Consider the following 27,558-nt stretch of genomic DNA (forward strand, 5'->3'; position numbering starts at 1 on the left):
CCTGAAATGTGTCTAGCACGTGGCAGGAATTCAAAAAAGGCTAATGAACTAAACAAACTTAAATTCAGGAAACTCTATCCATTGCTGTTTACTTAATTTTTGAATCAGCCTTGAGATTCAGTTAGTTGAGGTCATTTGCAGTCTAAACTCAACAATAGTTATACTTCTCAATTCATGTCCCCTCTAAATTTAATAAGTCTGCTTTGTTCAGTGTCATCTTTACCTAAGACACTGATGAAAACATTAAGCAGGCTGGAGCCAAGGTTGGAGCCCTTGGCTGTGGTCAAGGTGACACTGAGTCATTATCCATACTCTAGGGCTGAAGCATCTAATCTTGGTTATATTTCATCATCTCACTCTTGGAAGGCTTCTAAAAATGCTTTGTTGAAATCAAAACACAGGGGACTTCACTGACCGTCAAGCAGTTAAGACTCTGTGTGTCCACTGCAGGGGGCAAGCGTTCCATTCCTGGTTGGGGAACCAAGATTTCACATGCCACAGGGCACAGCCAGAAAGTAAGTAAATAAATAAATAATTTAAAAATCAAAACACATTATTTAATGGGTTGAATGTTATGAAACTGCCATTTTTTCCAGGTCAAAAATCTTCCAATATCAACAATTATATATGGTTCAACCTAACTGAAACCACCCCCAATAGCTAGCCAATGTTTTGTTTATTTGGTTATCACAACTTTCTTTAGGGACTTATACTGGTTCTACTCTGTTCAGAATCTACCACCTTCCACCCCAGAAATCAAGATGTTTGCCCAAGTCTTCTCCAGCCAACAGCTCACCTGTGCAGGTTTCTTCTTCACTAAGGATGCCATTTGCTTGAACCTAGAGGCCAAGATGGGCTTCCTTGGTGGCTCAGTGGTAAAGTATCCACCTGCCAATGCAGGAGATGAGGCTTTGATCTCTGGGTCAGGAAAATGCCCTCGAGAAGGAAATGGCAACCCACTATAGTATTCTTTCCTGGAAAATCCTATGGCCAGAGGAGCCTGGTGGGCTAAGGGTCCAAGGGGTTACAGAAGACTCAGACATGATTGAATGACTGAACACATACACACAGAGACACGTCCAATTCCATGTAGTGGAAAGGTGGTCTCATACCAAAATATACATATATCTTTGGCTCTCCTTGCACTCAACTATGTTTTATCATTTATTGCCTGAAGACTATTCTCCTTACGGAGAGAGACCCTTACACACATATCAGAGTTCCTCAAAATAAATCCCGATTTTTTCCTGGAGCTAGGTAAATAGCATTTTACGGTATTTTGTAATTGTGAATACTAGGACATTTTCATAAGTAAGCAGCAATGGGACAATTTATACTATAGTGAAATGCCCCACCCCAAAAGTTTCAAATGACCATACTATATATTACTAAGGCAAAAAGAAGGAATTCCTCAAGATAGAATTATATGTGACCTTAGAACAATAATGAACTTTGAAGAGTCAGTGAAAAATATTGAGATAGGTTCAAAAGTTGTTGAATATATGAATCTGAAATGAACACACCAACATAAGGAATAACTTGAAAGTTATACCATACATTATGGGTAGAAATTATATAGACATTTACCTGGAACAGATTAAGAGAAAAATTAAATACAGAAAACTATCTTTGTATGTTTATCATTTTCAAAAGTAATAGAAGCTGATAACTAAAGCTATATGTCATAATACTCTAATGTGATCCTGGTTCCTAAAACTATAAACGTGCTTCTAATTGGCATGTCATAGGATTCATTTTCCTAGTTTTGTTTTTGGTTCATTTCTTCTTTTCCAATTAGTAATCGTGGTCAGAGACCGACACAGAGGGAAAAAATGATAGTAATGCATCATATAGTTACTATTTTTAAATACCTGGAAGCAGTTTTAAAAAGCAAGCCAGATCTAAGCTTTTATCAGATAAAATATTTAATAAGCATTAATATCTACTATTAAATTAGAGAAAAGAACAGGAGAAACCTATGGTTCTGAAGTTATCTGAAAGTAGAAATGAGATTATCCTTGAAGGAGGCAGTGGGCAAATGAACCCTGGCAACAAGGATTTCAAATGAGCTATTTTAAATAAGTTATTCTCTCTAATGGGCAGCCCAGTTTGAACTGCAAAAGCTTCCAGCACGTAATTTCAGAGGTTGCTTTTGCTCCCAGCAAAGTAATGCAGCGCCCTCGGTCCTTGCTGAAGCAGGCTTCTAAGTGGCGCTTGTGTGGGCTACTAACCTGTCAATTATTCATCAGGTTTTCTAGTTTGCAGTTTCTCCAAAACTCTTTGCTTCTAGTCTGCTTTGAGCCACACCCCTGCTCATTAGCAGTAACAATGTATATTCAGAAAGAAAAGAATGACCCTCAAGCTATCTAGGTATAATCTGTAGAACTAGGAAAATAGGCAGTAAGATGGACAATTAAATCTATACTTTTCGACTGGGTTTAGGGATCAAGTGTGGATTTGAGTTTTTGTCTAAGTTAGCAAAATTGTGGAGCATCTTGCTCACCTTAAATTGATGAACCTTTATGTTTTAAATGTCTAAGTCCACTACTGCTGTCTTCAGACAGTCAGGAAGCACATGCTTGGTCTATTGCCTTAAGTTACTTCTCAAAGGTAACTCACTGAGAAGGATCTGCAGCTACAGCAAAGGTGACAAGTTGACCTTTGCTTGCTGCAAAGACCTTTGTCATAATAATCAGCTGCTTTCCGGACTCTGAGAGAATGATTCTCTTGGCTTTCGTTTATTGTTTCTAATATCAGCTCTGGGTCATTATAAATATTATTCCTCAAGTCTGCAAAGAGCCAGGGTTTGAGTGATGATGCCCTTGAAATGGCCCAGAACTTAATTTCAGCTGGAAAGTCAGGTAAGTGTTTTCTCCTGTACCATATCTCTTGGAGGAAATGTTCACCATGTTATTCAATAAATTAACCAATAAAATTGACTTTCAGGTAAAGACATGTTAATCTTTGTGTATTATTCCTAGCTATTTAAATTTGTAATGGAATCTGCCTCAAAAGAAACCACAAGGACTTCCCTGGTGGTCCAGTGGCTAGGACTCCCCACTCCCAGAGAAAGGGTTAGGGGGCCCAGGTTCAATCCCTGGTCAGGGAACTAGATCCCATGTGCCACAACCAAACATCCCACATGCTGCAACTAAGATCGAAGATCCCAATGCAGCCAAATAAATAAATAAATACGTTTTTTAAAAAAAAAGAAACCACACAGTTCACACTGCAACTATTCCTCTAAATCTTCCCCAAAGGACATGGAGCTATTTACGAGGTGTCTGTACAATGGAGGGAAAGAAAAATAACTACCTAAATTTTTCACAGATTACTAGACACTGGCTTTGAACTGACACTCATTTCTAGAAGCCAAAATTATCATTGTGAATAAGTGGGGCTCACAATGGTCACATGATAAATGGAATTTTACATCAACTCTAAATTACAGGAGACCCAGTTGGGCTCTGGACCTACTTTTCAGTTATTCCCCAGTTTCTGAATGTATAATTGGAATAGACACACTTGGCAACTGGAAGAATCTCTATGGGGTGAAAGTTACCAGGATGTCCTCTTCCTGCCAAGACAGTAAAACCTGGGGAAATTTTAGAGATGACTGCCACCATCAAAATCTTGAAAGAGGCAAGAATACTGATACCTGTCATATGCTCCTTTAACTCACCAATTTGGCCTCTGCAGAAATCAGATGGGTTTTGGAAAACTGACTGTGGATTATTATAGTCTTAATCAAATGATGACTAGAGCTGCAGCAGTTGACCCAGATGTACTATCCTAACTAGAGCAAATAAACATGTCCTCCAGCACACAGCATATAACTAATGCCTTTTTCTCATAGTAATTTGCAAGGGCCACCAGAAGTAGTTTGTTTCTGCCTCACAGTGAAAACACTATGCCCTCACAATCTTGCTTCAGGAGTATATGGTATATCAGTTTTCTTATTCTCTGCTCTAACATAACTTGTAGAGAGCTTGATTGTCCTGAAGTGAAGTCAAGTGAAAGTCACTCAGTCATGTCCAACTCTTTGTGACGCCATGGACTATACAGTCCATGGGACTCTCCAGGCCAGAATACTGGAGTGGGTAGCCTTTCCCTTCTCCAGGGGATCTTCCCAACCCAGGGATCAAACCCGAGTCTCCCGCATTGCAGGTGGATTCTTTACCAGCTGAGCCACAACTGCTAATTTCACTGCTACACGGACAAGGCTACGCTGATGAGAACTAATGAGCAGGAAGGAACAGTACTTCACATTTTCATAAGACATATGGAAGATGACCTCCACAAAATTTCAGCCCCACTCTACCCCACCCCAACCTCAGTGAAGTTTCTAGGGGTTTAATGTCTGAAGCAAGTCAAGGTATTTCCTCTAAGATTAAAGATAAGTTTCTGATAAGTTACTGTTTATATATATATATATATATATATATATATATATATATATATATATCAGATCAGTCGCTCAGTCGTGTCCGACTCTGCGACCCCATGAATCGCAGCACGCTAGGCCCCCCTGTCCATCACCAACTCCCAGAGTTCACTCAGACTCACGTCCATCGATGATGCCATCCAGCCATCTCATCCTCTGTCATCCCCTTCTCCTCCTGCCCCCAATCCCTCCCAGCATCAGAGTCTTTTCCAATGAGTCAACTCTTCGCATGAGGTGGCCAAAGTACTGGAGTTTCAGCTTCAGCAGCATTCCTTCCAAAGAAATCCCAGGGCTGATCTTCAGAATGGACTGGTTGGATCTCCTTGCAGTCCAAGGGACTCTCAAGAGTCTTCTCCAACACCACAGTTCAAAAGCATCAATTCTTCGGCACTCAGCCTTCTTCACAGTCCAACTCTCACATCCATATATGACCACAGGAAAAACCATAGCCTTGACTAGACGAACCTTTGTTGGCAAAGTAATGTCTCTGCTTTTGAATATGCTATCTAGGTTGGTCATAACTTTCCTTCCAAGGAGTAAGCGTCTTTTAATTTCATGGCTGCAATCACCATCTGTAGTGATTTTGGAGCCCAGAAAAATAAAGTCTGACACTGTTTCCACTGTTTCCCCATCTATTTCCCATGAAGTGGTGGGACCGGATGCCATGATCTTCGTTTTCTGAATGTTGAGCTATAAGCCAACTTTTTCACTCTCCACTTTCACTTTCATCAAGAGGCTTTTGAGTTCCTCTTCACTTTCTGCCATAAGGGTGGTGTCATCTGCATATCTAAGGTTATTGAGATTTCTCCCGGCAATCTGGATTCCAACTTGTGTTTCTCCCAGCCCAGCGTTTCTCATGATGTACTCTGCATAGAAGTTAAATAAACAGGGTGACAATATATAGCCTTGACAAACTCCTTTTCCTATTTGGAACCAGTCTGTTGTTCCATGTCCAGTTCTAACTGTTGCTTCCTGACCTGCATATAGGTTTCTCAAGAGGAAGGTTAGGTGGTCTTGTATTCCCATCTCTTTCAGAATTTTCCACAGTTTATTGTGATCCACACAGTCAAAGGCTTTGGCATAGTCAGTAAAGCAGAAATAGATGTTTTTCTGGAACTCTCTTGCTTTTTCCATGATCCAGCGGATGTTGGCAAATTGATCTCTGGTTCCTCTGCCTTTTCTAAAACCAGCTTGAACATCAGGAAGTTCACGGTTCACATATTGCTGAAGCCTGGCTTGGAGAATTTTGAGCATTACTTTACTAGCGTGTGAGATGAGTGCAATTGTGTGGTAGTTTGAGCATTCTTTGGCATTGCCTTTCTTTGGGATTGGAATGAAAACTGACCTTTTCCAGTCCTGTGGCCACTGCTGAGTTTTCCAAATATATATATATATTTGGAAAGTAGAATATATATATATATATACTCAACCATTACTCAGCTATAAAAAAAAAAGGATGAAATTCTGCCATTTGCATCAATGTATGTGGACCTAGAGAATATTATGCTTGGTGAAATAAGTCCGACAGAGGATGGCAAATACTGTATTATATCACTTACATGAAGAATCTAAAAAATAATACAAATGAATGTATATAGCAAAACAGAAATAGACTCACAGATACAGAAAATAAACTAGTGGTTACCAAAAAGGGAGAATGAAGAGAAGAGGGACAAATTAGGGGTACAGAATTAAGAGATACAAACTACTATGCATAAAATAAAGAATAGGATATATCATATAGCTCAGGGAATTATAGCCATTATCTTATAACAACTTTCAATAGAGTATAAACTGTAAAAATACTGAATCACTATGTTGTACCCCTGAAACTAATACTGTAAATCAACTACACGTCAACTGAAAAGAGGTAAGTTCCTGCACTTCACTTCCCCTACCACCAAGTGAAAGGCATGATGCTCAGGAGGCCTTTTGGTAGCAAAATACACCACACTTCAGTGTGCCATTTTAACACTTCCAGACAGTCACCCACAAGTCTCCCGATGTCAGTGGGACCGGAGCAAGAGAAGGCTTTGCAGTAAGTTCAGGTTGAAGTACAAGCCTCTTTACCACTCCATCTTTATTATCCAGCAGATTCAATGACACCCAGAAATCTGTGTGGCAAATATGGACATTTTTAGAGCTTCTGGTTAGGTACAAATTGGAGACTACCAATGCAGACTGCTAGGATTACGGAAACGAATTATGTTCTCTTCTGTAAATAACTATTTTCCTTCTAAGAAACACATCTGGTTTTGCCACTAGACCTAGATAGAGATTGAACTCCTAACTATGGAATAACAGGTGACCATGAGGCCTGATGAAATGAGTATCTTACAGCCATCAGCTAGGTATGTTCAGTGTAGAGAAGGAAACAGCAACCCACTCCAGTATTCTTGCCTAGAAGATCCAGTGGACAGAGGGGCCTGATGGGCTGTTGTCCATAGGGTCGCACAGAGTTGGACACAACTGAAGCGACTTAGCATGCATGCATGCATTGGAGCAGGAAATGGCAACCCACTACAGTGTTCTTGCCTGGAGAATCCCAGGGATAGAGAAGCCTGGTGGGCTGCCATCTATGGGGTTGCACAGAGTCAGACACATCTGAAGCGACTCAGCAGCAGCAGCAGGTATGTTCAATAGCAGTCTATCATAAAATGGGAATGAAAGACTAAAATCAAGCAGGTTTGGAAGGAAGGAGAAAGATGTGTTGAGAAAGGTAGTCTCAAACACACAGCCTTCTGACCCCTCCACAGCCATGTAAGATAGACCTTGGGTCTAGAATGCATTCTTACCAAGATGGAAAGAGCCCACACAGCCTGTGCTGGGATCGCTGCCCTGTGTGGGAATATCTCTTCCTATTTCAGACTCAGTGTGTTACCCCTATGTTCTGTTTAAGCGTGTGGATCAGTGGCCCTCAGGCATGGCCCCAGCTTTCAGTATCTCAGACTTCCTGGAAACTGGGAGGAGAGAGGTTCCCTCTGCTGCAGCATGAGAGGGGTGTGCATAGGCCAACTGCCCTGTGTGCAACTAACTGCCAGGGCACACACTAGCCATGAGGGACCTGTGCACACTGCTGGGGTGGATCTTGCTTTGTCTCTTCTCCATGTAAAAAAAAAAAATATTATTCCATCTAGTGCTTGACCATGTTGTACTTTCCTCAGTGACTCTGATACCAGGATGCAGTGGGCACAAGTGTTGGACTTCTCTTTCTAGTGGATGGCATCATGATGACCTTTGCTACCATCCACACAGTTGGAGTCCTCCTCTGACGCTGGTTAATAGTGCAGTGTTCTCCACAAGTTGCATGAGTGTCATTCAGGTTTTTTCAACACAAGTCTAGCTATCAGTTCAGTTCAGTTCAGCTGCTCAGTCATGTCTGACTCTTTGCGACCCCATGAACCCCAGCACGCCAGGCCTCCCTGTCCATCACCAACTCCCAGAGTCCACCCAAACCCATGTCCATGAGATGGGTCACAGATTTATCCTTACTGCAATAAATATATATTGTGGATATGGATTTGCCTTCCCTGGTGAAAAAGTAGTTAAACATCACCATCCGTAGACTCATAGAACACTTTATCCATCATCATGATATTCTCTGTAGCACTGCGTCTGATCAATGAAATCATTTCACAGAGAAGTAAGTGTGGCAATAGGTTCAGACCCATGAAATGAACTAGCTAGTTTAAAGGTGGAATAACTTACAGAAGGTTCAGTTATGACACCAGTTAGGAACTGACATCCTGAAAGAGAGCTCTGTCTTACAGGATGTAGTATATGCTTTGAATCACAGGTAATTATATGGTGCTATCTTCTTGATAGCCAAAATTAATACAATCAGGAGTCAAGAAGTAGACATGGGAGTGGTTCTGCTTAGTGTTAACTAACAAATCATTCCCAGAACTGTTGGTTCCTGTTCTGGAAGACTCAAGTTTTGCTAGTTTGAAAGTCTTAGTTCCCAATGGGGTGATACTCCAATCAGGAGGCACAACAATGGTTCCACCGAATTGGAAGATGAGCTTGTAACTTTCCAGTGGTTCCACTGAATTGGAAGATGAGATTGGGCCATTTTAGGCCTATGCAACCTAACCAACAAACAGAAAAAAAAAAAAAAAGATAACTATTTTGACAAGAAAAGGGGAAATTACCAAGGAGAAATTAGGATGCTGTTTCAAATGAGTGCAAGGAGAACTATTCTGGAAAATGGGAGATTCTTTGGGGTGTCTCTCACCCCAAAAGTGTTGGGCACTTCCAAGCACAACAGTAAAGGTTAATGGGAAACTATAGAAAAAAAAAATGCAGGACAACTGAGGACTCAGACCCTTTAGGAAGGTGTGGGTCATTCCAACAGATAAAGGATCCCAACCAGCTGAGGTTCTAACAGGAAAGAAGATGAAATATAAGGACAATGGGAAAAGAATGCCATCAGAATCAATTACAATCTCATTACCAGTTAGAGAAACATCAAGGTCTGCAGTAGCTTTACATGTTTTCTCCTTGCCTGCTATATGTGTGTGTTTATTTGTAGATGCTAACAATTTTCTTCAACTTCCTTCTCATCTTTATCTCATATACATATTTTTGGAAGTTAACTTTATGATTTAGCTTGTCAGTAACAAAGTATTCAATGGGACTTGACAGAATTTTACAAGTAATTAATATTAGCCAGTGATGGATACAGTGACAATGTATCATTGCATGTGTCTCCTCATTTGGGGAAGAGGCCATGGACAGAGGAGCCTGGTAGGCTACAGTCCATGGGGTCGCTAAGAGTCGGACATGACTGAAGCGACTTAGCAGCAGCAGCAGCAGCAGAACATTTTCACCTGTAAAAAGACAGCTGTATCTCCTTAGGAAGAGTTGTTTTGCTGTTGTACACAAGTTTATATGTGTAGAAGAGTGTATATGGAAGCTGAGTTAGCCAAAGGGCTGGACTGTAGTCATTATCAATGTATTGCTCCTGGGTTCCAGATTCACACTTGAATGACTCCTCTGGTACCGAGATTTTAAGTACTTCTTTGTCAGCTGGCATGACAGCCTTCATCCCTTGACAGTGCTGGAAGTACACTGGAGGAGGAGCAGTTTCATCTCTGGTTCTGACGAGCTCCTCTTGTGAGATACCTCCAATCACATAGCCTCACAGCACCCGCTCCTGCAGCACAAGCAGCCTCTCCAGCATCGGCTCTTGTAGCCCACAGCGTCCAGCAGTCCCCTGTGGCCAGCAGCTTCCCCAGCACCCCTTCAGGCAGCTTCATGGTGGAGTACCACCAGCAAGGCATCTTCCCACAGATGGCTTCCCCCAGCCTCCCCTTGGGCGGTCTTGAGGCAAGTTCCAAGGCAAGGCATCTTCCTATGGATACTTCCCCTGCATCTGAGAGGGCAGACTTCAGGCAAGTTCTGCAGCACAGCACCTCAGGGACTTCTCCAGCAAATACTCAGCCACGGCCATGCCCTCTCCAATGAGGTATATGTCTCAGCCCTGGGGTAAAGTGAGGCCTTCCTCGAGTGTTCTATCTCAGTCCTAGATGTGGTGATTATTCCTTATATCTGCTATTCCCATATTTCTCAGTTCTATTTACTTCTTACTAGCCAATTTCCTGTGACTCCAAACCTCTGTTACAGTTAATAATTATATTCAACTTGTCCAGCTCAAATTGAAAGTGAAAGAAAGTGTTAATCACTCAGTCACGTCTGACTCTTTGTGACCCCATGGCCTGTATGTAGCCTGTCAGGATCCTCTGTCCATGAGATTCTCCAGGTAAGAATACTGGAGTGGGTTGCCATACCCTCCTCCAGGGGACCCTCCCAACCCAGGGATCGAACCCAGGTCTCCTGTGTTGCAGTCAGATTCTTTACCATTTGAACTATCCAGGAAGCCCCTGCTCAAATTATGATGTGGTTTCTGACTCCTGGTTGGATGCTCACAGATCCAGCAATATCTTTCAGAGGAAATGTTCATCATACAGTTTAATATATTTAAGGATAAAACCTATTTTCAGATAAAAGTGTGCTGATCCTTACATATTTTGAAACAACTTATTCTGCTCAGAGGAATTCAGTATTTATCACATTTAATTCAAACTTTAAACTATCTTTTTAAAAATACCATTCCTTTAAGTGATTAAGAAAGTTACAGATTGAGAGCTAAAAGGCTGATGCTGGTATTTTTCTTCCTGTCTGTGGTTAAGTCTCTTTCTCATGGGTAAAAATACCACACTTCTACAATCTCTAACTACTAAACCTTTTTTTTTTTTCCTTTTAAAAGGCTTTGTCTCTTGTCAATACAGTAAATTTATGAAGCTTAATTAGGAAAGGGGAAAAAAAGTGTTTCATTACTTAGGCTAGAGTAGATTGGAATCACCAGGAAAGAATATTTGCAACATTGTGCATTTTAATTATTCTTTATGCATTTTCAGTAGATTTGTAAGATTTTTCTCAATTAATCCTCAAGTTATCAGTTAACAGGTTTATGACTTCTAACCTCCAAAATATCAAGTATTTATTATGAAAAAATGAGATCATTCAGATCTCATTCAATGAATGAGATCATTCATACTACTTTCTTTCTTGTGACTATATTACCGTCAGTTTTATGATTTTGTAATATAGTTCACCAAAGTGTGCCTTGTCATAACAATGACCCAAACAGCCCAAAGGGAAGGATTCTGATTGTTCTTCACACAATTTTGTGTCTCATCATTTTCAGAGACTCAACCACCCACTGAAAGAAATATGTAGTAAATTGGTGTGTTTACTAGTAAGTTTATTTTTCTAATTATTTAATTCTTTGATTTTTTTTCCAAATAAATAAATAATATATTATTTTGATCCCTATCTATTGTGGATTTTCATATTAGAATAAATTTTAAATGGTGTGAAACTGGTATCTCAAGCTACATATGACTCAGTAAGAACATTTGTTACCTTCATCATCCAACTGATTTCACATCTTCTTTAGCTCTGAATACTCCTTGAAAAGGGAACAAGCATAAGAGATAGGCAATTAACCCTCACTGAAAACCTACTACTGACCCTAGTTTATGGATGAGGGCACTACACAAGGGAGTTACATCAAGTAATTTACTAGTTACATCAAGTAGCTAAAAAGTCACAGAGCTAGAATTTGAATCTTGGTCTTCCTAGTTCTAAAGTCCAAGGAATTCTAGCACCACAAGAACCCAATCAGAAAAGAAAGAAGGAAAACCATCCAGAAACAATACCCTTTCTCTAAAATGAGATCTGCTTCAATTCAACTGTTCCACATTTGTCTGTTTGTACCAGAGTAACCTAAAAGATGGCATCATACCTTGTTGTCCTTGAAAAAGAACTTCAAGGAATCCACCTAAGGGCAATCAATAAAGTTGCAGTCGAATGTCCTGTGCACCAAAGATGTGAGAAAACCCAAATGTCTGTATGTAGGCTGGATAAGTTATAGCCCAAATACAAAATCAAATCATATGCAGTCATTAAAAATAAACATTTCTACAAGCTTCAGTGAAATGAAAGTGAGAAAAATCATGATATAAAACACTGCAGAGTATAAATCTAATTATGTAAACACAAAGACACACATTACACATTAATTTTAAAAAAGAAAAAAGAAGAAAATATTCAGAGATTAGTTCAATCTAATGAAAATGAAAATATTTTCTTTTTCTTCACAGTTGTCTCTGTTTTCTAAAATATTTTTGATGAGCACTGTTACATCTACAATAATAATAGTGTAAACTATTGGTAACAAAATATTTTTCAGGCTTTCCAAATAGGCAAATATTTGATTTCCCAAAGATTTAGTCTGAGGAAAATTATTTCAGAGATGTATAGTCTTATTTAAAAGGAATGTTTACAAGCCCAACATTCCAATGCTATTTTATTTCAACAAGAGGCAAATGTACCTTGTACACAAACTGTGTATAAATTGATTTTTATCAATAGTCTTCCTAATCATTTTATATATATGGATAATACCCTTGAAAATTTGATCATAAACAACAACACAGAATCCCTAAAGTTCTGAGAAAGAACTACCAAGGAAAGCCCTAAGTGTCTCTTTCGTCAGTCATTTTCCTGAGTTGGATTTTTGTTATAAAAGACAAACCAACCAAGAAACTATTTGTCCTCCATGCCTGAATGCAGCCCTTCTCTGGGTTCCCCCTCAAATGGCATTCGGCTCAGGGCAATAGATTATAACAACTGAAACCACACACTTATTTTAATTACTTTGCACATTTTCCATTTGCCATCTTGTCAGAACAGTGTAGAATCAGAGAGAACAATTAGTGCGTTGAAAGAAAAGATGTGCAAGACTGAGTGAAAGCCTACTTCAGTTTGTTGTCAGGCCAATGCCGTGATGACTCCAACAGTCCCATCCCCTGAAGACCAAGGCCGCCAGTGACGCCGACCTACTCTTTATGCAGAGCTTAAAGGAGGTCTACTGAATTGATACCAAGACCTCCCTCTCTCTATCTCCAGGTTCTGGAAGAGCCACACAATGCCAAAGTCATGGGTGAAGAGCACTCTTTCAGGACCAACCTGGCTTGACTCACCTTCCCAGCCCCACCTTGCCCAGTGCAGCTCTTATACAAAACTGGTTCTCAGAAATGCCAGGCAGATTAACCTACATGGCGAGCTCCTGTGGTGGGAGAAAAGCTGTTTCCAGCAGCCTGGGATTTCTTTCTTGTTCTCAGCAATAAAAGATAAATGTGTTTATTTCTAGCTGGAGTATGCTGTTGCCAGATCGACTAGCGGTTCAGTTCTAAGAAAAGAAAAGGCTTTGCTCCTTACGTTTTCTCAACTGACATAACTTCTATTTCTGCAGAGCCACAGGCCCATTGAGGTTTCCTTGTGGCTTTCTCTTATTTGGTTCAGGAACTATGGGGAGTAGGGTTTTTACTTTATTAATAGCTGGGACTCTAAATAAGATCTAAAATGGGTAAACACCAACCCCAAAGTGCTATTTGAAGGACAATAGAACCCTCCCTCCTGAAACCTTCTCTTTTATAACACTTCTGCTGCTGCTAAGTCACTTCAGTCATGTCCAACTCTGTGCGACCCCATAGATGGCAGCCCACCAGGCTCCCCCGTCCCTGGATTCTCCAGGCAAGAACACTGGAGTGGGGTGCCATTTCCTTCTCCAATGCATGAAAGTGAAAAGTGAAAGGGAAGTCGCTCAGTCGTATCCGACTCTTAGCGACCCCATGGACTGCAGCCTAGCAGGCTCCTCCGTCCATGGGATTTTCCAGGCAAGAGTACTGGAGTGGAGTTTCATTGATTCTAGAAAATCACCCCACTGTTTATTGCTTTGGGTTCAGTCCCCAGGGGCTCCTGATAAAAAGTCAAGAATATAATCCAGGAGAAATAATATATTGGGGTGAAATATTTTTATGGTTTTGCCCAAATAACCTTTTACATTCCTTCTGAAATAATTTGGAAATCTAAACCCTGGTTACTAGGATTTGTTACTGGAAAGAGATACTACCCCTGCAAAAGAAAGTTGTTTGTGTTCTGAACCAAGTTTATGAGTTTGAGCTTCAGTGAAGTGGTTAATGAATACATTTAACCAACGTACTTAAGCTAGCTGCAGATTTCAAGGAGCGCCCAGCAAGATGGAAGGGAGGAGATGTTCTCTCAGTCACGAATAGGAACTTTAAAAAGTATACTACTGATTGGGAAAGACAGGGACCGGGGAGCCGCCACTGTGATGTCGTCCTTTCTTCTGGCTTCTGCTGAAGCAGAAAGAAAACTCTAATGGGAACTAGATTAGAACTATGAGACGATGACTTCAGTAGCAGGCTATATAAAAATTCACTGAATGAAATAATTTACTAAGATAGTCCTAAGTGCGACAACACGGAAGCTCAACAAAGAAATTTTGGAGCCACACTGGTATTAAAAAAAAGCCACGAAGGACATCTACATCAAGAGTAGATTCAAGAAGTGGCTGTAACGTTGAGGCTAAGGTTTTTAGACCAGGGTTATATTAACAGAGCTATAAACATCAAGCAAAAGTTAAGAAAATAAATTACCAACAGTTCTATATTACATGTATGTGTTTGGTTCTTTAAGTTCTGTGCTACTTGTCCAGTATACTGTTTATTAACAGAGCCAAATCATAGAAGGGTTGAAAAGCCCTTGGATGCCTCCCTCCACCCTTACCTGGCTAAAAGGCATCATGTGACTATCCCACCCAGACTGAGCCCATTGTGAGGCTAATCATCCAATCCGTGGACCTCTTATCAGAAAATGTGAAAGTGTTAGTTGCTCAGTCATGTCCAACTCTATGCCCCACATTAATCAGTTGATGCTTCTGAAGCAAATAGAAGCCCAAAACCATTTCCATGAGACAAATATTTGAAAACAGCTCTCATATACCCCCTGAGCCTGTTTTCCAGTCTAAATATCCAAAGTTCCTCCAATCATTTCACATATACAATGGTTTCTGGTCTTTTCATCCTTTCAGTTATTCACTCCTGAGTGAGTCCTACTCTAATTCTTTCAGAGTATCGGCACCAGAATGCTTGTTCCAGGTGTTCCGTCTTCAATACACTGTAGGAAAAAAACAATCACCTTTCTCTTTCTGAGTATTATTCTCCTAAAAATGCAGGCCAAGGATGAAGGCAAGCACACTCAAGCTGCTTCCTGATTCATGCTGCTGGAAGGCCATCTCTCCCTCATTCTGTGGCACGCATCTGGTTTTCTAAACCCCAAAACTGACCTTCAGCTCATCCCTATGAAACCCAGACCTTCCTTCTAGCCTCCCAAGATCTTCTGTGTTCATATTCTGTCATCCTGCAGATCTGCTGGGGCTCTAGACTTTCATTGCTGGCATTTAGGCCTTGATACCTCTCACCTAGTGAGGGGACAGGCCTGATATATGGCTTTCCACTAACCTGTTGCTAACACTGGGCTGGATGCTTTGCCAGGTTCCCGACCTCATGGGGAAAAAAAATGTGCTGTATTCTAAAATTCTGAATGCAGCACCACCACATCCCTCCCCGCTCTTTTAGGTCATTATTCCAGATACCACTCTGGTCCCCTTACTTGATATCTGCCTACTAAATGAAGAAGGTGCTGGCCACCTACTTCACCACAGCAATACTTTCTGCCCTTACCCTCACAGACTTTTTTTTTAGGTCCCTCCACTTGCTGCTACCTTGCTCTGTCTCACACAGTCCTGTGATACTTCCTCATATCTCTGACCCAGACTCCCCCTCCCCACACATAAATCAGTTTGTATTCATGCTCCAGGCCACCTGCCCAAGCCCCAGCCTTGCATTCTTGATTCAATCCTACTGCTAGGCAGAAGTCCAGGCAGAGCCCCAGAAGGAAGAATTTCAGCCTCAAGACTAAAGCCCTCACTCAACTCCTGCCACTGCCTTATCTCACCCCAGTCCCCTTTCTCCAGCTCTCTGTTTTGTACAGACACGCAGCTCAGACTCCAGCTGACATCCCTTTGAGAGCTATGCAGAAATGTGTTGGAGCAAAGTTCAAGAGACAGACAGAACCTCAGTATAGGTCATTCCAGATCATCAGTCACATCTGAACAGGTCTACCTGATTCAGGGAACTTTAACAAGGAAAGAACTAATAAGAGAAATATTGTATATGTATAGCACTTATCACCATGGCTTACATATTGTATATTTACATATATGATAGATACCTATATTTAACTTATCTTACTTTTTATATATCTCCCTCCATTAGAATGCAAATTTCATGAAAGCACAGATTTTTGCTTTATTCACTGCTGCTTCCCAAGTTGTTGAGAAGAGTGCCTAACATATATATTAGGTACTCAATAAATATTTGGTGAATAAATGAATGAATAACTGAATGAATATATATTCAGTCCCAATCAGAAATCCTCTGTTTCCTGTATGTTTACAGATGCCCAGTTTTAGTGTCATGCAAGAGAAACCACTTCTGGTTTAGCCAAACAAAGGGGGATTTATTGGGATGCTATCATGGAGCTCCCAGAATTGTCAAAGATAGGAGAAACAGACCTGGAAAACAAGTGTCACTCAGTTGTCACTATGATGGCCAGAAAATGGGAGTGACCAGAACATTCTGATCATACTTGAAATAAAAAACCCCAGCTTTCCCAGTGTTCTTCCCTCTACTCCAGAGTCCAATTCCAGCGAGGAACTGTGTCAGAGCAGGGGATGGCCCCCAGGACATTGAAGGATGGCATCAGATTACAGACAACATACCTTCCAAGGAATTTGTTAGGAAGGAGAAATTAATGTGAGGCAATCAAATATAAAACTCTTTAATCAAAGAATCAGGCGATGAGCTTGGATTTAGCAGCTCCTACACCCTCACTGATTCTTAAACTGCCTTCCCACTAAGAAGAGAATTTTCATGTATTTTCTTCCACTACTGCATGCTTGAAAAAAGTGAAAGTGTTAGTCACTCAGTCATGTCCGACTCTTGTGACCGAGTCTCTGCCAGACTCCTCTCTCCATGGGATTCTCCAGGCAAGAATACTGGAATGGGTTGCCATTTCCTTCTCCAGGGGATCTTCCCAACCCAGGAATCGGACCCTGGTCTCCCGCATTGCAGGCAGATTCTTCACCAACTGAGCCTCATAGCTTCCCTGCATGCTTAGATAGGCAAAACCAGGTTGTATTAAAATTTATTAAAAGCACTGTAAAATGATGTTTTGGATACAGTTTCAATGAAGTTCAGGAGTCAATGTTATAAAGACCTGAAATATATTGATTCATTAAAGAAAAAAAAAAAAAGGCTCCCACTTAGAACCTCCTCTAGTGGCCAATCACAACTTTGAGCTGCTTTGATTTATGGCATTGGCCACTGTGGCCCAGCCATTTAATCTTATAATCAACATCAATCACCAATTTTTATTACAACATTTTGCAAGCTGAGCAAAAAATATTTCTCCTGAGGACAAATTAGGCACCCCAAAGTGACACTGGCAAATAAATACTGCCAGCCATAACTTGCTGTGCTACAGTTTGCTCACAGCATTTCATTCTACACGTGCCACAGAAGCCAAAAACACCTGTATAATTTTTTTAAATAAAAGAAATATTCTAAAGCGATTCATATAATATAATGGCTATCTGGTGACTAAGTAAAGATTTTTAGTGGTTCAATGACAACATGTACTTTCATCTATGCCTCCAATGGTTGTCATCCAAAAGATATTAAGTGTGTCCAAATATCCTTCAAGACAGATCATAACTCACCATTAAGATGATGCAAGGCCCTATTAGGTTGACAGGCAGACTTCCCCATTGGTTCAAGGTGCTCATCCCTGAGCTTGCACTCCATAGTGAAAAAGTAATGGCCAAACAGAAGACACTATACAGAATGGCTAATTGCCAGACAGACCACCAATAAATCAGCTGGACCCCATTAATAAGTAATGGTGCACAATTTACTGTTAATTCAAATACTCCTGGCAAACCCAGGGAGCTCTTTAAAAGTAACTGCAGTAATAATTCCCCTTTATGTAAGTCAAATAAAATTAGCATTTAATCCTGGAGTTATATCTGATAGAAATAATCATTATGATAAATTATTTGAATTTTTCTCGGCACAGGTTCCAGGATTCTACAGTCCTGGGTTCACTACTCCAGCTCAGCTATCGGTATACCACTGTCTCTGAGTTCCCATGCTGCTGTTGGTAAAACAGGAAAGCTCAAAATATTTCATAAACAACACATAAGTCCACACTGAATCACTATTGACTATAACAATAAAATTGCTTGTTTCCTCTGACAACCTCTACATACTTGATTCTCCAGATTTCACCATGAATGGCACAGAAAGGGTACAGAAACGTGTTTTAAACAAGAGTATATGTAAGTTCTCAATGGGGAATTCAAGGGTTCAGTGCTAACTTCTATGAAGTAAAAGGTAGTTTACTCCCTTAATCTTGCAGTTTTTCCTCTAAGAGAGTACTCACACATTTTGCTCTTTTTTCCCCCTCCTACCAGGTGGAAGAAATGACGAGATAGGATCTCTCCTTGGAGACTGAATGTCCAAAGTCAATCCGAACACTTGTTACCACACTGGTCAAAAACAGAATAAAAAGAATGCTTGTGTTTCTATAGCATCTTTTTCTTCCCAATATTACCAGGACTTTATCTCAACCAAAGGACTTAAGTGTCAACACTTGATGCCATCCCACTTCCCTCCCAGGGTTGTTGTGAGAAACAAATGAGATAATGTATGCAGTGACCCTCTAAGACCAGTAAAATGTCATACACATGCTGGACATGTGTAGGATATTATTATTAATACAATTTAGAAACAACAATAATACACACTTAAACTCTCCATAAAATAACCCTCCATGGCCCATTAATCTAAGCCCTGTCTGCAGCCTGGTATTTATATGCACAGCATATCCTCAGAGAGCTATTCTGAACTGAATGCATACACTTTTAAAAATATAATGAATTCCAAACTCCAAATTATTTTTAGAAGACCACAATGGCTATTATAATGGGTAACATATTTAAATAACAATGCAAGCTTTTCAAAAACTGTATTAAGAAATGTTTACAATGATTATTTTGTTGGTCTTCAAAGGATCAAGCTAATATATATACCACAATTTGAGCTATCCGAATCTTATTCTCTCCAAGTATCCCAGAGGACATCTCCCAAGTTCTTATTTTCTGGATCTGAATCTTGTAAGGCAGCCCCACCTTCCATTACCAATATGAACCACATGGATAATTCAATAAAGTCAGTGCTTCAGAAGACTGAGATCTATTGTGAATTCCAAAGCACATTAACTACAAGGATTATTAATGGTTTTAATGTTGCTTTCAGTGTTCAGATATTTTTAAATAAATACATAAAAATTATCTCACTTTTTCTTCAGTACTTGAAATCTATTTTTAAAACATGATCAGGACCTTTTGTTCAAATTAATAAGTAGTTTACGACATACATAAATTTACTTGAGTTCAAATGTTCAAAGTCTAAGTATACAAAATAAATGAATCAGTGCTCTAACTCTAAAGTGCATTTAAACTCAATGCTCAAAACATGAAGAATACTTTCCTACCATCTCTTAAACCAATCAAGTTTAACATCCTGGATTAGAGAAATTAAATATTTGCATGACAATTCTTTTTGTGAGCTCTTGGAGATGGAGGTTATCAGCCAGCCATGAACATAAAGCCAGATGAAGAAAGCAGTTCACCAGCCTTTGGGGCAGGCTCACCATAAGGATGAGTCATTACATGTACCCAGCGCATCCCATATCCACCAATGCACTAGCTTTGCCCATCACCATATGAAATCCTAGGAAGACCCAACAGATTGTAACAACTGACCAGATGTGGCCAAGTCCCCCAGTAGTTTTGTTCTATGTCTGCTATATTATATATTATACATTTCCAACACTGAGCCCGGGAAGCTTGCTGGTGACATGAAGAGCTGCAATTTACGTTTTTTTTTTTTTCATCAGAAGCAGGTTTCCGAAAAGGTGGCAAATGTGCCACTATTTTAACCAATTTATAGACAAACTTTAAAATGAAATTACTAATCAGATATTATTTTCATGGACATTTAAAAATACAACTAGCATATGAAACTCATTTTTACTATTGTTTAATATGTGATTAACGGATTCTTTAACAATTTTCATTCAAATTTAAGTTGATATTTTTAACATTTGTCAATCTAAATGTAAATTTTTAAGAATATAATAATATGATCCTAACCCATATGAGAATAGAATCTAAAAAATAATGATTATATGTATAACTGAATCACTCTGCTGTAGACCCCAAACTAACACATTATAAATCAATTATACTCCAATAAAATTAAAATTAAAAAAAATTTAAAGAACAGTATGTTGCTGCTGCTGCTAAGTCGCTTCAGTCGTGTCCGACTCTGTGTGACCCCTTGGACGGCAGCCTACCAGGCTCCCCCGTCCCTGGGATTCTTCAGGCAAGAACACTGGAGTGGGTTGCCATTTCCTTCTCCAATGCATGAAAGTGAAAAGTGAAAGTGAAGTCGCTCAGTCATGTCTGACTCTCAGTCACCCCATGGACTGCATGGGATTTTCCAGGCAAGAGTACTAGAGTGGGGTGCCATTGCCTTCTCCAAAAGAACAGTATACAGATATGGTAAAAAGGGTGCTGGTAGGCTTGCAAATTTCTAAATATTTAGAAGTGCCAAGACCTTTTTCTGTTACTCAAAATGTGTTTATTTTTAATATCTAATAGTTTAGGATACTGAAAGCTTAACTGAGGAATTTACAGGTGTAAGGAGTATTGGGGATTTTTCCTCCTGGAGTTCTTAATGGCCTATTGAATGATAGAGTGAATGTGAATAGTAACCCTGATGTTTTCTTGTGCTAAGCTGTGACTACAGACATTTACATATATATAGAAACATTCAAGCTTAAAAGTGTGGCCTTGCACTGTGCAGATAAAAAAACAAAACCCAACATGGGCTTCTGTGTCCCTGCTGGGATGAGTGACTGAGATCTGGGGCAGGTGCTCTGAGCCTTCTCTGGAGCTTATCTGCGAAACAGGGGCAATAATTTATCCCTACTTTAGCAGGTCATGGTTGAGTGTAAAGGACTGATTTACAAGAAGGTATATATATACACACATTATATATAATATATGTGTAATTGTGTTATTATAACTTCTATTATGAAGAGGCCCCACAGTTCTCCAAAAGGAGTTAAAAAAAAAAAAAAAAAATACTTCTCTGTCCCTGACTTCAGGCTTTAGTCAAGTTCACCTCCAGGGAATTCAGGGGCAGAGCAAAGGATGCAGGGCCAGACCCACGTGCCACAGCACTCAGAGCCAAGCCCTGTACCCAGCAGGCTGGGATGTGCCAACAGAGTCCCAGTCAGGACTCAGCTTCCCAGTTCTTTCACCTTCATCTGTGGTGAAGTCTACAGAGCAACACAAGCGTGGAGCTCCTCCCCAAGAAGAGGACAGAGGGCTGCCGCACAGGATCTGCACAGATGAGACAGGAGGACAGGCTCATGGAGGGAGCTCCTGAGAGAGCAGGGCTAGAAAGGGTGGGAGGACACTAGAAAGGGTGGGAGCAGGGAGGAAGACTGTGTCACTTGAGGCTCTCACACTCAAATGCCTTCTAGGGCCAAGCAAATAATGAAAAAACGTGAGCCACAGTGAACTAAGTCAAAAACAGTTCACCTTGGAAAAACGTGAGCCACGGTGAACTAGGGAGCAGATGCCTCCGCTCAGAGAGGCAGCCATTGCCTAGGGTTAGCTGACTGTCCCGGAGAAGGCAATGGCACCCCACTCCAGTATTCTTGCCTGGAAAATAACATGGATGGAGGAGCCTGATAGGCTGTAGTCCATAGGGTCGCTAGGAGTCGGACACAACTGAGCGACTTCACTTTCACTTTTCAGTTTCATGCATTGGAGAAGGAAATGGCAACCCACTCCAGTGTTCTTGCCTGGAGAACCCCAGGGACGGGGGAGCCTGGTGGGCTGCCATCTATAGGGTCGCACAGAGTCGGACACGACTGAAGCAACTTAGCAGCAGCTGACTGTCCAGAGACAAAAACCAACTCTTTAGGAGAAAGTGGAAATCGTTTTTATGTGAACTCTTCCTCTTATTAAGTAGGAACTAATCCCCCTCCCCCAATGTTAAAACCTCTACAGGTCAAATAAAATAAGTCTGTGAGCCACATGCCATCCTGTAGCTGCCATTTCTCTTTGTACCTACCCAGGAGGTAGGTGGAGAAAAAGCTAATAAGCATGCTGAGAAGGCCATTTTTTTAGCCATTTTCTCCTGTCCTACACACCCACATACACAAAAGACGTTCCGCCTGTAAACCAGACCTAACAACTCCCAAGGAGAGGTGCTGAGAAGACTGACCAGAACACCATTTTTCCATGCTCTGAGAAAGCAACTGACCAACATGGTACCACTGGCTTCCCTGATGGTTCAGTGGTAAAAAATCTGCCTGCCAATGCTGGAGTACGCGGAGATCCAGGTTCAATCCCTGGGTCAGGAAGATCCCCCAGAGAAGGAAATGGTAACCCACTCCAGTATTCTTGCCTGGGAAATCCCAGGCACAGGGGAGGCCGGTGGGCTACAGTCCATGAGGTCACAAAGAGTCAGACAGGACTTAGCCACTGAACAAAAACAATAAGATAGCACCGTTATCTCCTGCCTCCAGGTTCCTAGATTTTGAGGCAGGATGACAAACCACTGACAGCTGAGTACATGAGCCTCAGTCACCTGGCTTCCTAACAAAGAACTATCAGCCTGTCTGCCATTTCCCAATCCCCTCAACCTTTGGGATTCAGGTCTCTTTAAAGATGAGCACAGGCAGCACAAACGCAATCATCTCCAGTGGTTATACCCATACAGGCAAAGCTAACCCAGGCGGCTTGGAGTCTTGCTTTCCAAACTGCACTGCAATCTGGGGAGCTTCGGCATCCAACAGAGAACAGTCCTCGGAATACCACATTCATTCCACGCCTGACCACACCACATCAGCTCGGAGGGACCCCACGTTTCAGAACAGAAACTCAAGTCACCTGCCTTTCATCTTGGAGTATGTCGTCCAGAGAAATGGGCACACGGGAGGTTCTAAGGCCTTTAACTTCTTCCAAGGCAGCTGTTGGCACCAGATTTCTCCTTGCTGGAGAGGGCACATCTCAACCTGAGCTCCCGGAAGCAGCCCCTGTTGTGCTCCCACAATGCTTTGTGCTGCGTAGGTTTCCCCAAGGCTGCTAAGCCTCCAGGTACCAACCTCGTGGGGAGGGGCTTTCACTCTGCAAGGAAAAATTGTTAGTTCCTTTCATCTATTTCAGTAAATAAAAGACGGAGGAGGGCTTCCCTGGAGGCTCAGTGGTAAAGAAGCCGCCTACCAGTGCAGGAAACAGGAGTTCAATCCCTGGTCCAGGAAGATCCCACATGCCCTGGAGCAACTAAGCCCCTGGGCCACACCTACTGAGCCTGTGCCCTAGAGCTGGGGAGCCTGACTACTGGAGCTCTTGAGCAAAGAGCCCGTGCTCTACAAGAGAAGCCACCCAGAAAGAAGCATGCACGCCACAGGGAGAGGAGCCAGTGCTTACCACAACCAGAGAAAAGCCCACGCAGCAACAGAAGACCCAGCACAGCCAAAAATAAATAAATAAAATAAAAGTATTATAAAAAAGAGAGAGAGGAAGGATTCTTTGTGAGTACTCTGTCCTGATGAAACACTAGAGCTGTTTGGAAAATCGTTAAATTCCTCCTGTGCAAAGCAATGATATGTAAGCAATGAAACTCAAGAACATTTTCCTCAGTATTTGGAAGCCAGGTTTTCCTCCGTCTGTAAATCCTACTTACTCCAGGTTTTTTTAAAAAACCCAGAGAAAAACATAAGATACCTTTAGTTTATATATCAGCTATTAGGTGGTTCCTTACCCACTGTATGCTGCAAATTTCTTTAAAGATATTTTCCAGTTTAACAATTCCAGAAATACTTTCAATTCTCCTTTTCAACTGCTACTTTTCACTAAACACAAGTTATGCTGTTTTTCATATTGGAGGTCTGGGCTAACTGTATTTAAAACTATGCATTAACTCAATAAAGCAAAACTTTAAAAACCGTAGCACAGAAAGAAATATTAGAGTTCAATTTCCCCAACCTCTTCATTAAAAAAAAAAGTAATAATATTCACCTGGGGAATTTTGCTCATTGGATATCATGGGTGGATGGGCTTAGATGTAGGGCCATATTGTAATCACCTATTATCAGAAGAAAGTTTTTGAATAAGGAGGTAAGAATTTGCCCTGTTGGGGTCTCAATGAAATAGGCAATTACTATGAAATATGGCCCTGGCGTATTCTGGCCTCAGGGACATACCACTGCGGAACGTGGTACAAAAGCCAGGCAACATCAGTATGGCAGCACCAACAGGAGGAAGCTGGACAGACCTCTTCACTTGGTTCTCTAAACAGAGACAAAGCCAAGAAAAAGGGAGGGACTGTGTAAATGATCCTCAACCAGTCATTCTTCTTCAGTGACTGAAAACCTCAAGTCTGACAGCACCAGTTTCTTTTGCTAAAGACCACCATCTGGAGTGAAACTGCCTCATCCCATCAGCATCAGGGCCCTCATTATTCTCAACAGGGCCTTTTTTTTTTCATGTGTCTGAACTCCCAAAGACAATGCAAGAAGTCTATGTACAAGCCCAACCCAGACACCAGAATAATGCTGGCTTGTGCCATCCATGGTCAGATGCACAGACACCTGCGTGACTGTGCCCCCAGCCCCCACAGGCTGGAGGTGGGAAAGTGCCAGAAGGATGCCTGAGTACAGCTGAGCATGGTTGTATCTGAGATGCAGCCCCTCACATCTATCATGTTGGCAGAGCAATCCCATCTGAGCAGAAACACCTGGAAATCAAAGCGCAGAGCAACACTGTTGGTCCTACAATGCCGGCCCCATAGTTATCACAGAAGGAGGTGGGGTAATCTTTCCAGCACAGCTTGCCTGCTCTCAGCCCCACACTCTGATCTGCTTGCCACTACGTCCCTGACGCTCCGAACAGAAAAGGTTATAATGCTGGCAGAGCTAAAGCAGAGTTGAAGCTGTGTTGCTATTGAACACGAAGAACTAGCCATAGAAACAGAGGCAGAGGGATGGGGAGGGGACACAGTGACAAAGAAGCCGCCAGAAGGCAAAGGGGAAGGAATGTAGAAGAGCCACATTCCTCCTGCCCGCCCGCACCCCGCCCCGCGCCCCATTCCTCTTGAGCAGTAGCTACACAAGCCAGCCACTTTCCTCAACAGTAGGGTTTCTGGAGTACTGCTCAGTGCCTGGTATTAGGACACTAAGAGGATAGTTGTTTCTGATAAAATGGGGAAGCGGAAAGAATCTTGAGAGAGGTTTCAGAACAGAAGCCAGATTTGAGCAGGTCAGTAATAACAATAACAGCTAAACGTACTGTGTGTTTACATAGTTTAATTAACTGTGTTAACTGCTTATGTGGATTATATAATTTAATTATAAAATTAACTAGACGGGAAGGAAGGTCCATAGAGAAAGCATTGCAGAAGGGAAAGGTAAGGACGAGAGAAAGTGTTGAGAGAGAGTGTCATGTTCAGGAAATGGTGAGATAGAAAAGATAAGGAGCAGGTGAGAGAAGAATCATGCTGGGATAGCATATTCTCAGAAGCCTCTCTTGGCACCCCCCCATTCTGATTACTCACAGTATATTATCCGCTCCACACTTAAAACACACTTGTTGAAAGTGCCTGTTGGGATTACAAGTAGCTGGAAGTATCAGACACCTAAAATAATAGACAGGTGGCAGTTTATTGATCTTTCATGGAGAAGCCCAGGGGTAGCTGCCTAGGGCCGTGTGGCAGTCCCGTAAATGCCAGGCCCCCAATCGCCCTCAGACTCTGCTCCACCATTCCTAGGGTGCGGCCCTCATCTGTGTGGTCCAGAACGGTCACGGAAGCCCCAGCAATTACATTCACATCCAGTGAGCAAGAAGAAAACATGAAAGGCTGAAGGAGGCACATAAGGGAGGTTCTAGAAACTTCCTCTTACCCAAGACAGTCCAGATTTGGCACTGGCCCTTGGCACTGGCAAGGGAAACTGAGAGATGCATCTTTACCCTGGGTGGCCAACTAAAAACTGGAATTCCATTACTGAGGAAGGAGCAGATGTGGGGGGACACCTATTAGCCTCTGTCCATAAACGTTTATTTAATCTCTTGTTTCTAGGGCATTTTCTTTGACTCAACCAGATCACAACTTCCTTAAGAGTAAGGGCTGTCTTCTACTCTTTAATGTGTTTCAAGGCATCTAATACATACCAAGCATCCAATAAATGATGTAGGAAAAGAACTGATGAGTGACAAATGAAACAAGCAAATTCTTATAAATCTTTGTGGTGTTTATGGAGATGATTTTCACAGCTGAGCTCTACACAAATAGTGTGACCATAAGATAATGAAACTGATTTCTTTTTCCAGTATGTATCATGGAGAGATACTTTCTAAAAGCCATGATCGTAATACCATTAGAAACAGAATTTTGTTTAAATAAACAAACCAGACCCCATGTAACAAAGAAGAGTCTTCATATGAAGAGCCATCTTCAGAGCCCACTGCATGTTCTCTTTTTCAGTAACCAATGGTGCTGAATCCTCTATCTTGTGAGGGTGTGTTTGGAATTTGGAAAAGTGATCCAGAACCAACTCTGATGAATAATAAGCTAGATAATTCAACTATATCACACCATTTCTTCAAATTATAACGATAAAGTAACTAGTCTAAATTCTTCATATGCTTTTTAAATGCCTGTGAAAAGTATTTTAGGAGTGCAATTCCTAAAATATTTTAAAGAATGCTGAATTAGCTAAATGTCATAATTAGTAGTTACTTATGTTACATTATTTTAGTAGAATAATAATACAGACATGTTAAGCATATTAGCATAAAATTGATATATTTATATGTGTGTGTTATGTATACATACATGTGTATTACATATACATGCACACCTATAGTCTGTTATTTAATGAACAGGATTATACATTATGGATAATGCAAATTACCATTTTATATTTCTTTGTATATATACACAGGCATATGCTACATATATAGATACACATATACATATATCCACACACATGTATGTATGTATGTATGTATGTAGCCTCCTTGCTGCTGCTGCTGCTGCTAAGTCACTTCAGTCATGTCCAACTCTGTGCGACCCTATAGACGGCAGCCCAACAGGCTCCTCTGTCCCTGGGATTCTCCAGGCAAGAACACTGGAGTGGGTTGCCATTTCCTTCTCCAATGCATGAAAGTAAAAAGTGAAATTGAAGTCGCTCAGTCTTGTCTGACTCTTAGTGACCCCATGGACTGTAGCCTACCACGCTCCTCTGTCCATGGGATTTTCCAGGCAAGAGTATTGGAGTGGGTTGACATTGCCTTCTCCGTGTATCCTCCTTATTATTTGACAAACAGGATTATCTAAAATGGATAAGCAAAATATTTACCAATCCAGACCTTCCACAGTATAAAGCATTTACTGGGTTCAACATTATCACCAATAGTTACCGAAAAAGCAAACCAAAACAAGCAAATAAAAAGAAAATACACTGATAAATACAGTACC

At 41.1% G+C, this 27,558-nt stretch overlaps 1 long non-coding RNA gene across 1 annotated transcript; it reads right to left on the minus strand.

Annotated features, from left to right (window-relative positions):
* Positions 1-5,968: 5,968 nt before the first annotated feature.
* On the minus strand, positions 5,969-27,325 carry LOC129643965 (uncharacterized). Its single transcript, XR_008710629.1, has 6 exons — positions 24,287-27,325; positions 24,102-24,168; positions 22,971-23,207; positions 18,380-18,485; positions 11,372-11,417; positions 5,969-6,558 (listed from the first exon to the last, which is right to left on the minus strand). It is a non-coding gene; the product is annotated as an uncharacterized LOC129643965 (long non-coding RNA).
* Positions 27,326-27,558: the final 233 nt, after the last annotated feature.

This window comes from Bubalus kerabau, chromosome 2 (genome assembly GCF_029407905.1).
Source record: "Bubalus kerabau isolate K-KA32 ecotype Philippines breed swamp buffalo chromosome 2, PCC_UOA_SB_1v2, whole genome shotgun sequence".
Lineage (NCBI taxonomy): Eukaryota > Metazoa > Chordata > Mammalia > Artiodactyla > Bovidae > Bubalus > Bubalus kerabau.